Raw genomic sequence first — 12,201 nt, 5'->3', positions numbered from 1 at the left:
TATAAATAAAGTAAAAAGACATGTCCAATTGAGAAAAATATTTTGCCATTCTAACTATAGTGGGTTGATCTTTCTAATATATAAAATACTTCTCAAAATCAGAGATTGGGAGTCCAGTAGAAAAATGTACAAACAACATAAAAAGACAATTTACAGCAAAGATGAAATGGATCTTAAACACAGGAAAAATGTTCATCTGTACTGATAACAAGAGGAAATTTAAATTAAATGTAGAGAAAGCCTGATATTTTATCACCAATCTTGATATTTGCCACAAGTTTAGTATTTTCCACAAGCATACATACTCGCTTGGCAAAGCTGTGGGGAAACAAGTGCTCTCTTACACTGTGCATGTGTGTGGCAGATTGCATTTTCAGAAAAATTGCCAAAATATCTCCCATCACAAATGCTTTCTTCATAACGTGACGTTTACACTCATCTGTCATAGACATGGAAGTCATTGAATCTGGGCAAGCCTGTGACTGGTGGATGTCAAGTGTTGTGATTTCCAAGTCAAATCATAAAAGGTAGTAAGACTTCTACCTCATTTTCTTGGGATGCTCACTCTAAACCTAGCCACTTTGCCATGAAGAAAATCGAACAGCCAGTGGAGAAGCCTATATGGAGAGGAACCAAGGCCCATAGCTCTCACTGAGCTATCAACTGAAAGCCAGCACCAGTTTGCCAGACTTGTGAGTAAGCCATCTTTAACATAAATCCTCCAGTCCTCAGTCAAGCCTTCTCAGCTAGTCCCCAATTGCAAATTTATGAGCAAAATAAATGATAGTTGGTGTTTTAATCCCCCAAGTTTGGAGTTCGTTCCTTATACAGCAATAGATAACTATTAACAGATTTTCATACCTGGAAGTATGGTGCTGCCAAAACAAAACCTAAACCACATGACATTGGTTTTGGAACTGAGCTTTGGACAGAAGATGGAAAAGAAAAGACTGTTAGTAAAACCATAAAGGGCCTTAAAGAGAGTTAGTGGAGACATAAAGAGCCTTTGTCAAGGCTTAAAAAATAATAAGGAAGATGTTATTAGAAGTTGGAGGAGGCCAGGCGTGGTGGCTCACACCTGTAATCCTAGCACTCTGGGAGGCCGAGGCGGGAGGATTGCTCAAGGTCAGGAGTTCAAAATCAACCTGAGCAAGAGCGAGACCCTGTCTCTACTATAAATAGAAAGAAATTAATTGGACAACTAATACATATAGAAAAAATTAGCCGGGCATGGTGGTCCATGCCTGTAGTCCCAGCTACTCAGGAGGCTGAGGCAGCAGGATTGCTTGAGCCCAGGAGTTTGAGGTTGCTGTGAGCTAGGCTGATGCCACGGCACTCACTCTAGCCTGGGCAACAAAGCAACACTCTGTCTCAAAAATAAATAAATAAATAAAAAGAAGTTGGAGGAAAGGAGACCCTTGAAGAAGAAATGTTGGGTAACACTGTCACCTTCAATAACAAGGAAGATAGAGAATATACTTAATGAACTCAATGATCTAACTAAGGAGATTTTCAAGTAGAAGATTGAAAGTGCCAACTGGCAGCTTCTGGTTGCCTAAAGTGAAATGTAAGAAGAAAAAGATAAGCTAAGTAAAGAACTGTTAAATATAAAAGAACCACAAATTACTGAGTTTGGAAAAAAAAAAACTATTTCTCATTCACAGCTCTCCAAGCATCTAATAATAATCAAATTCAGAAATGGTTCTCACCAAAGATCAAATCCAGGTTGGACTATAATATCCTTTGTAACAACTTCAGAAAAATCCGAGGCAGTGCCTCATAGGACCTGTTCTTTCTGTCAAACATGAAGTTTCTAATAATTTTTAAGGTGATGTACTGCAGTAGTCTCACAGGGAAACCAAAGGAGAGAGGGCTTATTTCAGAAAGATTTGTGGGTGTAGCTTTTGTTTAGTGTAGTTAGATTATAAATGGGTAAACTAAAAGTCCAATTTTGGCCAGGCATAGGGGCTCATGCCTATGATCTAGCACCCTGGAATGCCAAGGCAAGAGGATCACTTTAGACCAGGAGTTCGTGACCAGCCTGAGCAAGAGTGAGACCCTGTTTCTACTAAAAATAGAAAAATTAACCAGGCATAGTGGCACACGCTTGTAGTCCCAGCTGCTGGGGAGGCTGAGGCAGGAGGATCACTTGAGCCTAAGAGTTTGAGGCTACAGTGAGCTATGATGACGTCACTGCACTCTACCCAGGGTGACAGAGTGAGACTCTGTCTCAGAAAAAAAAAAAACACAAAAAAACAAACTTCAATGGGCAGAAAGCAGACTGAGAAAACTGCAAATATAGGCTACTTTTCATGGAAAAGAGAAGATGACTGAGAGGGCAAAACCAGAATCCCAGAGGGTGGAGCCAATAATCACAGAGAATAACTTCCAGGGAGTATGCCTGAGCTCTAATTAAGGAATTGGCAACATGTGTCCAGCTCAGCCACATTTTAGAATGACTATGGACTGCTGTTTACTTGAGAGCATGTCTCTAGTAGTTATTCCTTTTTCCACATTGTATGTTTGTGAGGGGTGAGGGTGGGAAGCCAAATAACTGTCTTTAGTTCACAGATCATCATTATAGAGAGATAGCATTCAAGAAATGTACCTGAGGAATTGCATTCCAAGATTTTCATCTACATGTGGGCCTGATTTAGATGACAAGATCCTTGACTTTGAGCTGATACCATAATGGAATGAAACATGAGGATTCTGGGAAGATGAGTGTATTTTCCATGTAAGAGGGATGTGACTTTTCATGGCCAGAGGGTAAACTATAGCAGATTGTATTTTCCGAAAATGGCACGATTTCCTTCATCCCACAGGCTCCTCTGATAATATGATTTAAATACATTTCACATCAGGAGATGAGGGTCTCTCTCTTTCTTCCCCTCAGATCTGGGCAGGCTGGTGACTATGATAAAAGCGAAGCTGTGTGACTTCCAAGGCTTAATCATAAAAGGTGATTCTCTTAGGAATTTGGCTCTTGGAATCCAGCCACTATGCCATGAAGAAGCCCAAGCAGCCCTGGAGAGGTCTATGTGGAGAGAAACTGAGGACCTTGATTGAGCTCAAAGATGACAGCTAGTACCAATCTGCACATCATCTGAGTGAGCCATCTTAAAAGTGAATCCTACAGCCCAAAGTTAAGCTACCCCGTGTGGTATAAACATGAGGGATTCCTAGAGTCCTGTCTGCATAACAGATTTTATAAGCAAAATAAATGATTGTTATTGTTTTTTTTTGTTTTTTTTTTTGAGACAGAGTCTCGCTTTGTTGTCCAGGCTAGAGTGAGTGCCATGGCGTCAGCCTAGCTCACAGCAACCTCAAACTCCTGGGCTCGAGTGATCCTTCTGCCTCAGCCTCCCGAGTAGCTGGGACTACAGGCATGAGCCACCATGCCCGGCTAATTTTTTTTTTTATATATATATATCAGTTGGCCAATTAATTTCTTTCTATTTATAGTAGAGACAGGGTCTCGCTCTTGCTCAGGCTGGTTTTGAACTCCTGACCTTGAGCAATCCGCCCGCCTCGGCCTCCCAAGTGCTAGGATTACAGGCGTGAGCCACCGCACCCGGCCTGTTATTGTTTTGAGCCACTAAATTATGGTATAGTTTATTCTGCAGAGATAGATAAATGTTATGGAATGTAAGTTGATACCACCCCTGCAGAGATCAATTTAACAATATGTATCAAAATTACAGATTCATATACTCTTTGCCAGACGTACCATTTGGGGAATTGATTCTATAGACTACTACACAATTGCCAAATAATACATATACAAGATAATTCACTGCAGCATTATTTGTAATAGCAAAAAGAGTAGAAAGGAGCCAAAATATCTGTCAATAGACTAGTTAAATAGATGGTGGTACATTCACACAAAGTATTTCCATGCAGCTCTGAAAAAGAATGAGGAAGATATCCACAAACTAATGTAGAGGGATTTCCAGGATAAATTGTTAAATAAAAAAAAGCAAAGCACAAAAGAATATCTATAATATGCTCTTTCTTTAAGAAAAATGGAGATTAAAATATACATGTATCTGCTCATTTGAGCAAAACAAGACACCAGAAGGATAAACCTGAGTCTAATGACATTGGTTACTTGTAGGGCTTGGATGGGAATGGGGTGAAAAAGGTAGAGGGAATGGGTGGGGAAGTATAGGGGAGTATGATACTGCACTAAATATACTTTTTTGTATAGTCCTGACTTTTAAAACCATGTTAATGTTTAGCATACAATAAAATTAAAATCAAAAGGATGGAGGAAGGGCCTAAAATTGAATACAAACGGAAACAAATGAACCAAACTGTATTTCAAATGACTGATATAACCACACTGAAGGAGACCAAATGGAGAAGGAATTAACCCAAGTATTATTTGAACTTAAGTATTTGGACTCCATGCCCTTAGGCTAAAAGCAAAACTCCATGTTGGATTAGATTTAGAGGTAACAGTGTGAACTCTCTATATAGAAATGGATATAGAGTTTTGAGTGTCTGTATGTGTTTGTGTATACATACATCATTGTGTGTGCATACACATACACAACTCTGTTTCCCACATTTGACTACTGAGAGGGCCTAGAAGCAATGACACTTCAGTAACACTGAACACACCTAGTGCCCAGATCTTGGTTTCTAAATGCCATTCTTCATTAAAAGGAACCAAGGATCCTGGGAGAAATGGCTGATTCCAGGATTAGGGCAGGGAAAGCACAAAAATGAACCTTGAAAAAAGAACATCCTTCTGTCCCAAAAAGCAAAGTGCTCAAAGAATGATAGAGACATGTCAAAAAGACACAGAATTGAGTTTGAAGGGGCTCCTACTAGCTAAACCTAAGACAATCTAAGCACTGAAACTTATTGAATAAGATAAGAATCCATAAACACACTTATTTAAATAAATCAATGAAAAGGGAGACCTCTTATTATAGTAGAAAGCCAACTAATAATATATAAGGAGTAATGGCATTGGAAAAGCTCCATTTGGCAATGATCAAAATTATAATTAATTCAGGCAAGAATTATCAGTGGGTGCTAAAACTAGTAGATGCAAGTTTGAGAAGGAACAAAATATTTACATGGCCTTAAAGTACCTCCCCACAAATATGTATTAATTGCAGGATAAAATAGTAATTTTCCAGTGGAAATTACTGGCAGATACCACCTTAACTAAATTAGCAAAGTTACCATTGCCAGTGATGGGACTAGTCAATGGCATGTGCCTCCTGATATGATTTACTGAAAAGAACTCAGTATCCTTTCTGTACTATTCCTGCCATAAAGAAATAGCATGAATCTAGTCATGAAGAGACATCAGATAAACCGAAATTGAGGATTGTTCTGCAAAATAACTAGCCTGTACTTTTCAAAATGTCAGTGCTATAAAATACAAAGGAAGTCTCAGGAACTGTTGGAGATTAAAGGAGAATAAAGATACATGACAAACAGATGAAGTGTATGATCTTGGATTTTCTTTTGTTTTAAGACAATTGAAATCTTAAGTATTTAGACAACAATACCATATCAGTGTTAATTTTCTGATTTTGGTCATTATATTATCATTACATAAGAGAACTCCTTTTTTTAGGAAATTAATGCCAAGTGATTTACAGATCAAGAGGCATCATGTCTGTAACTTACTCTTAAAGCAGTCCAGAAAAATTGTATATAGAGAGAAAAAGGGAGAGAAGTGGAGATTTCATTATTCTTGCAACTTTTCTTGAAGTCTGAAATTATGTCAAAATTTTTTAACTTCAAAAACAATGCGAGGAAGCTTTCTATGTCCTAATAGGTCTGAGACAAAAAGATCTTCAGAATTAATTGTTAAGGTAAAAACAAGTGTGGTGGTGTACTGTGTAAAATACCTTAACCTTTTAGGTAAAAATAAATGGGAGGAAGTAAGAATGCATATTCATATTTGCATAGAGAATTCTGAAAAAAATACACTGGAAACTAAAAACAGTGATTGTCTTCTGGGGACTAGGAGCTGGGAAAGAGGTAAGAAGCCTAGGAGAGAGACTTTTTTTGAGGTGGTATCTCTCTATGTTACCCAGCCAGATCTCAAACTCCTGGGTTCAAGCAATCCCACCTCAGTTTCCCAAGTAGCTGGTATTACAGGCATGCAACACTGTGCCTGGCTCACTTTTTTTTTTTATTATATACTTTCTTACGCTTGATCTTAACCAAAAGGCCAAGTAGCAATATATACTTTTTTATATGTTTTTACTGCTGTACCATATTAATATATTACCTACCCCAAAATAGAATTCCAATAAGATTATGAAAGCAAAAACAGGAAAAGAAGAACATAAAAAGAAGAGAAGAAACAGGTAACCAAGTTGTAAAGTCATCATTAGAAGGTGTAAAAGGAAGGAGAAACTATGGCTGAAGTATGATTAACAGCAAAAAAAAAAAAACAAAAAACTGCAGATGTGGGTGTTAAAGTATATAGACTATGATTCATAGTTTTCTTCACCCTATGACCTAGCACCACTGGTGCTGCATGGGGAAAGTTGAATAGAAATTAGAAATAAAAATTGCAAGAAGAGGGAAGACATTCACAGAAGCACAAAAGACAACTTTGTGTCATGATGGAAAAAACATGGGCTTTAGATTAGGACCTAAGATGAAATCCTGCTGCAATTTGCTAGCTGTGTGTCCTTGGATAAATTATTTAATTTCTGCTAGCTTCAGTGCCTTCTCTCTAAATAACCTAAGTCATTTAATTGATATACACTTTAGAAAGATAAATTATCAAAGTATGAAAATTAACTTAAATAAAATCCCAATACTGTACTTAAATGTTGAATATTAACTTATGGAGAGAAACACTTATTTGGAATACCACACTCTACTGTTCTGAAGAATTGAGAAGTTATTGTACCCATGAAGTGGCTGGTATTTGGGGGAGATGGAGTAGGGAGTAAGGGAAGAAGCAGAGATATACATGGGGGGCAGAGATGTCTGAATCTTTTAGAGCAAAGGGGATGTTTAAACAGCATTGACAATGGAGGACATTTAGAGGTCACCCTTTTTTATTTGAAATCCTTACCTGAAACAAGGCAGTTTCCTTTCTGATCCTAACATACCTCATGGCCTTCTACTCTCAACTTGTTTGCCCTCGTTGCTTTTCTTTTTTTTTTAAACCTGCTGGAATATCCCCTCTCCTGTCCAAAGTGTAAAAATCTGTTAAGGATTTATGTGAGATCCACCTACTTAATACCTACTTTCATGGTTGCAACACATCCTAAATTGCAATTTTTGAAATAAATTGACCGTATAGAGGCATACCTCATTTTATTGCACTTTATTGCTCTTCTCAAATATTGCCTTTTTTACAAATTGAAGTTTTGTGGCAAACCTGCAATAAGCAAGTCTGTTGCCCCCTTTTTCTAATAGCATGTGCTTACTTCATCTTTCTGTGTCACATTTTGGTAATTCTTACACTATTTCAAACATTATTATTGTTATATCTGTTATGGTGATCAGTGAGTGATCTTTGATGTTACTATTGAAATTGTTTAGGGAGTACCATGAACCACGCCCATGTAAGACAGCAAACTTAATTGATAAATATTGTGTTCTGTCTGTTCCACCACCTGGCTGTCCTCTGTCTCCCTCTCTTAGGGGCTCACTATTCCCTGAAACACAACAATATCAAAATTAAGCCAATTAATAAACTTACAACTAGTTTCATTGAAAGAAAGAATCACATATCTCTCACTTGTTATCAAAAGCTAGAAATAATTAAACATAGTGAGGAAGGTATATTAAAAGCTGAAATAGTCCAAAAGCTGGGCTTCTTGTATCAGTTATCCAAGTTGTGAATGCAAATGAAAAGTTCTTGTAGGAAATTAAAAGTGCTATTCCAGTGAACATACAAATTATGTGCTACTGAAAAAGCCTTACTGCTTTTTTGGAGAAAGTTTTTGTGGGGGGTTTTCAGGGTTTTTTAGTTTTTTGTTTGTTTTTTTGGAGAAAGTTTTAGTGATCTAGATAAAAGATCAAACCAACCACAATTCCTTTAAGCCAAAGCCTAATCCAAAGCAAGGCCCTAATTCTCTACAATTCTATGAAGGCTGAGAAAGGTGAGGAAGCTGCAGAATGAAAGCTGGAAGCTAGAAGAGGTTGGTTCATGAGATTTAAGGAAAGAATCTGTCTCCATAACTTTAAAATGCAAAGTGAAGCAGCAAGTGCTAATACAGAAGCTGCAGCAAGTTGTCTAGAAGATCTAGCTAAGATCATTGATGAAGGTGGCTATACTAAACAACAGATTTTCAGTGCAGATGAAATAGCCTTCTATTGGAAGTAGATGCTATTTAGGACTTTCATAGCTATAGAGAAGTTAATGCCTGATATCAAAGCTTCAAAGGACACACTGACTCTCTTAAGGGCTAATACAACTTGAAGCCAATGCTCATACCATTCTGAAAATCCTAGGATCCTTAAGAATTATGCTAAATCTATTCTGATTGTGCTCTAGAGATGGAACAACAAAGCCTAGATGACAGCACATCTGTTTATAGCATGGTTTACTGAACATTTTAAGCCCACTGTTAAGAACTACTGCTCAGAAAAGATTCCTTTCAAAATATTAGTGCTCATTAACAATGCACCTGGTGACCCAAACTTTCTGATGGAGAGGTACAAGGGTATGAATATTGTTTTCATACCTGCTAACATATCTATTCAGCAGCCTATAGATCAAGGAGTAATTTTGACTTTCAAGTCATTATTTAAGAAATACCTTTCATTTTTTTCTAAGATGGCAGATTAGAGGCTTCTCCAGCATGCCTCCCCCACCTGCAAGGAGCAAAATAGTGTATAGAGATTCATACTGTTATCTTTTATTCAAGAAGGAACATTGGGAATTCAGCAAAAAACGGGACATTTTAGATCCCTGGGGAAGAGAAGATGAGTAGAAAGCTTGCATAGCAGCTTCCAGCTGAGAATTGTGAGTAAAGTCCCAATACAGGAGAGGGAAAGAGAGTGTCCCTCTGTAATCCACCTTTCCACTGAGGAATATTGGAAGAGCACCTTGTTTCTCCTAGCCTCAAAACTAATGTGGGGAGAGGCCATGAGACTGTGAGAAGGAAAGGCACCAGGAAGCACCTCAGGCATTTTCCAGATCCAGGACCAATAGGAGGATAGCATTCTCAATCCTGGCTCATACCAAGCTGGGAAGGATTTGGCTACCTAGCAGTGGTGCTGTGTCAGGTATTAAAATGTCTCCAGCAGAGAGATTGGAGTTCTGGGTCTGGAACAGGGGATGAGCCCCCATAGCCAGAACTGAGTGACAAGTGTGGAGTGCATGCCAACCATAAGCACTGGAGTGGGCATGTTCTTCCTTCTCTGGGACCAGAGCAGGGGGAGATTTCCAAAGCTGCAGTTTTGCCCAGATAGCAAGATTTGTGAACAGGGATGGATTTTAGGTCTAAACCTAATCTGCATGTGACTTTACTGGGTGCCCCAGCTTGCTCACTTGGTTGGGGTGGGAGGATGAGCCCTACCAATTCTAAAGAGTGAGAGGGAAGCAGGTCCCACACCCACTTGCCTGGATTAGGAGCTAGGGCCACCCCTCCCTTCCCATACAAGGAACTTGGTGCAGAAGTTGTTTCTGTGCTCCTCACCACATATATCTCCAGTTGTTTGGTGACTCCCCCCAACCCCCCATTGTAGTGGCTGCTTGTGCCCACCACTGGGGAGCCTGAGTACAGGCTTGCCTGGTCCAGCTCTGCCCAACTTTGCTCAACTTCCCTCTGAGGCTGAGCACAGAACCCAAACCACTATGCATTCCACAGCCCAGGTCATTGCCTAGGACACCACAGAGCTTCTCCTAAAACGGATCTAGCATAAGTCCTACTGCTACTACCACAGCCAGCTCTTACCTGCAAGCACTATCTACTAGACTGGAAGTCAACTTGCACAATACAATACAAAATCTGCTGACACAAGTTCACAGCTCTTGGGAAGAAGACAAGCTTCTCATAACCTCTGCCACCCTGGCTTTGCAGAGGCCATGAGCCTGATCACATACCTTGTATACCATACTATAACTGGCATTCGAGAAACCCACTACTACTACTCTTCGTCACTGAACATAGCCAGAAGCAAAACCAAACTGCCCTACTCAACATACATTATACTCACATCCTTGAGGTGAAAAAAAGTCCTATACAAATGAAAAATTCAAAAATAAGAAGTTGGCCAGGCACGGTGGCTCACGCCTGTAATCCTAGCTCTCTGGGAGGCCGAGGCGAGCGGATTGCTCAAGGTCAGGAGTTTGAAACCAGCCTGAGCAAGAGTGAGACCCCATCTCTACTATAAATAGAAAGAAATTAATTGGCCAACTAATATATATAAAAAAAATTAGCCGGGCATGGTGGCGCATGCCTGTAGTCCCAGCTACTCGGGAAGCTGAGGCAGAAGGATCGCTTGAGCCCAGGAGTTTGAGGTTGCTGTGAGCTAGGCTGATGCCACGGCACTCACTCTAGCCTAGGCAACAAAGCGAGACTCTGTCTCAAAAAAAAAGAAGTTACAGTTTCTCCAGATAAAAAGAAATCAGTGTAATCATACTGGAAGTATGAAAAATCTGTGTGTTATGACATCCCGAAAGGATCACCCTAACTCTCTAGCAGTGGATCCTAACCAAAATAAAATTTTTGAAATGCCAGATAAAGAATTCAAAATATTGATTATAAAGAAGCTCAGTGAAATCCAAGAGAAATCCAAAACCCAATACAAAGAAACCAAAAATCACTTCAGAATATGAATGGGAAATTTACCAAGGAGATAGTTATCTTTAAAAAAAAGAAGAAAGAAGAAGAACTTCTGGAAATAAACTCATCAGCATATTAACTGCCATGTGTGTTATATTTATTTATTTATTTATTTAGAGACAGAGTCTCACTTTGTTGCCAGGCTAGAGTGAGTTCCATGGCATCAGTGTAGCTCACAGCAACCTCAAACTCCTGGGCTCAAGTGATCCTCCTGCCTCAGCCTCCCGAGTAGCTGGGACTACAGGCATGCACCACCATGCCCGGCTAATTTTTTCTATGTATATTAGTTGGCCAATTAATTTCTATCTATTTATAGTAGAAACAAGGTCTCGCTCTTGCTCAGGCTGGTTTCGAACTCCTGAACTCACACGATTCTCCCACCTCGGCCTCCCAGAGTGCTAGGATTACAGGCGTGAGCCACCATGCCCGGCCTGTGTTATATTTAACTCAGACTAGTTTTGATCCTAGGGCCTCATGAAGCAAAATCCTGTAGTTGGTTCATGAAAATCTTACTTGTTGATGTTCTTATTGTTACAATTAATATTGACAATTTAATTCTAAAAACGTGTATTTCATTGTATATAACTCACAGGAAGCAATAAAAAATAACAAATTAGAAAAGATCATTTTGTTTTAATAAAATACCATGGCCCCATGGAAAAAAAATTTTTCCAGTGTGGCAGTCAATGTGTTAAGGAATTACAAAATACAGTTGAAAGTTTCAGCAATAGACTAAACCAAGCAGAAGAAAGGATCTCAGAACTTGAAGACAGGTCCTTTTAATTAATTCAGTCAGACAAAAGTAAAGAAAAGAGAATAAACAAAGCCTTTGAATAGTATGGGACTACATAACACATCTGAACTTACAAATCATTGGTATTCCCGAGGAAGAAGAAAAAGCAAAAAGTTTGGAAAACCTATGTTAGGAAATAATTGATAAAAACTTCCTTAGTATTGCAAGAGATTGAGACATCCAAATACAGGAAGCTCAGCAAACACCAGAAAAAAATACATTGTAAGATGGACTTCACCGTAGCCTATAGTCATTAGACTATCTAATCTCAACATGAAGAAAAAACCCTAAAATCAGCACGAGATTTTAGGATAGTTACCTATAAAGGAAACCCCATTAGATTGACAGCACACTTCTCAGCAGAAACCTTACAAGCCAGAAAAGAATGGGATTGCATTTTCAAACTGCTGAGAGAAAATACTGCCAGCCAGGAATTTTTTACAACCTGATTTATAATAATCAAAATGCAAATATCCAGCTAGATTAAGGTTTGTAAAGGAAGGAAAAATAAAATCATTCCCAGACAAGCAATCACAGGTATTTCATCACCCCTCTACTGACCCTACAAGAAATAATCAAAGCAGTCCTAAACAGGGAAATGAAAAGTCATTATTTGTC

The 12,201-nt window shown here is 38.8% G+C and overlaps 1 protein-coding gene across 6 annotated transcripts in view; it reads left to right on the top strand.

Moving 5' to 3' along the window:
* The window catches only part of ZNF713 (zinc finger protein 713), a 50,784-nt gene that overhangs the window by 12,165 nt on the left and 26,418 nt on the right, over positions 1-12,201 (top strand). Inside the window, exon 4 of one of the 6 annotated variants that reach the window (XR_012913528.1) lies at positions 2,897-10,235. The exons of the other annotated variants lie outside the window; for them this stretch is intronic. The gene's annotated coding sequence lies outside the window, so the exon portion shown is untranslated. Of the gene's footprint in view, positions 1-2,896; positions 10,236-12,201 lie in introns of those variants that run through there. 6 annotated transcript variants of the gene reach the window in all.

This window comes from Microcebus murinus, chromosome 19 (genome assembly GCF_040939455.1).
Source record: "Microcebus murinus isolate Inina chromosome 19, M.murinus_Inina_mat1.0, whole genome shotgun sequence".
NCBI lineage: Eukaryota > Metazoa > Chordata > Mammalia > Primates > Cheirogaleidae > Microcebus > Microcebus murinus.
Note: the sequence above shows the minus strand (reverse complement) of the source record. Positions and strands in the feature narration are given on the sequence as shown.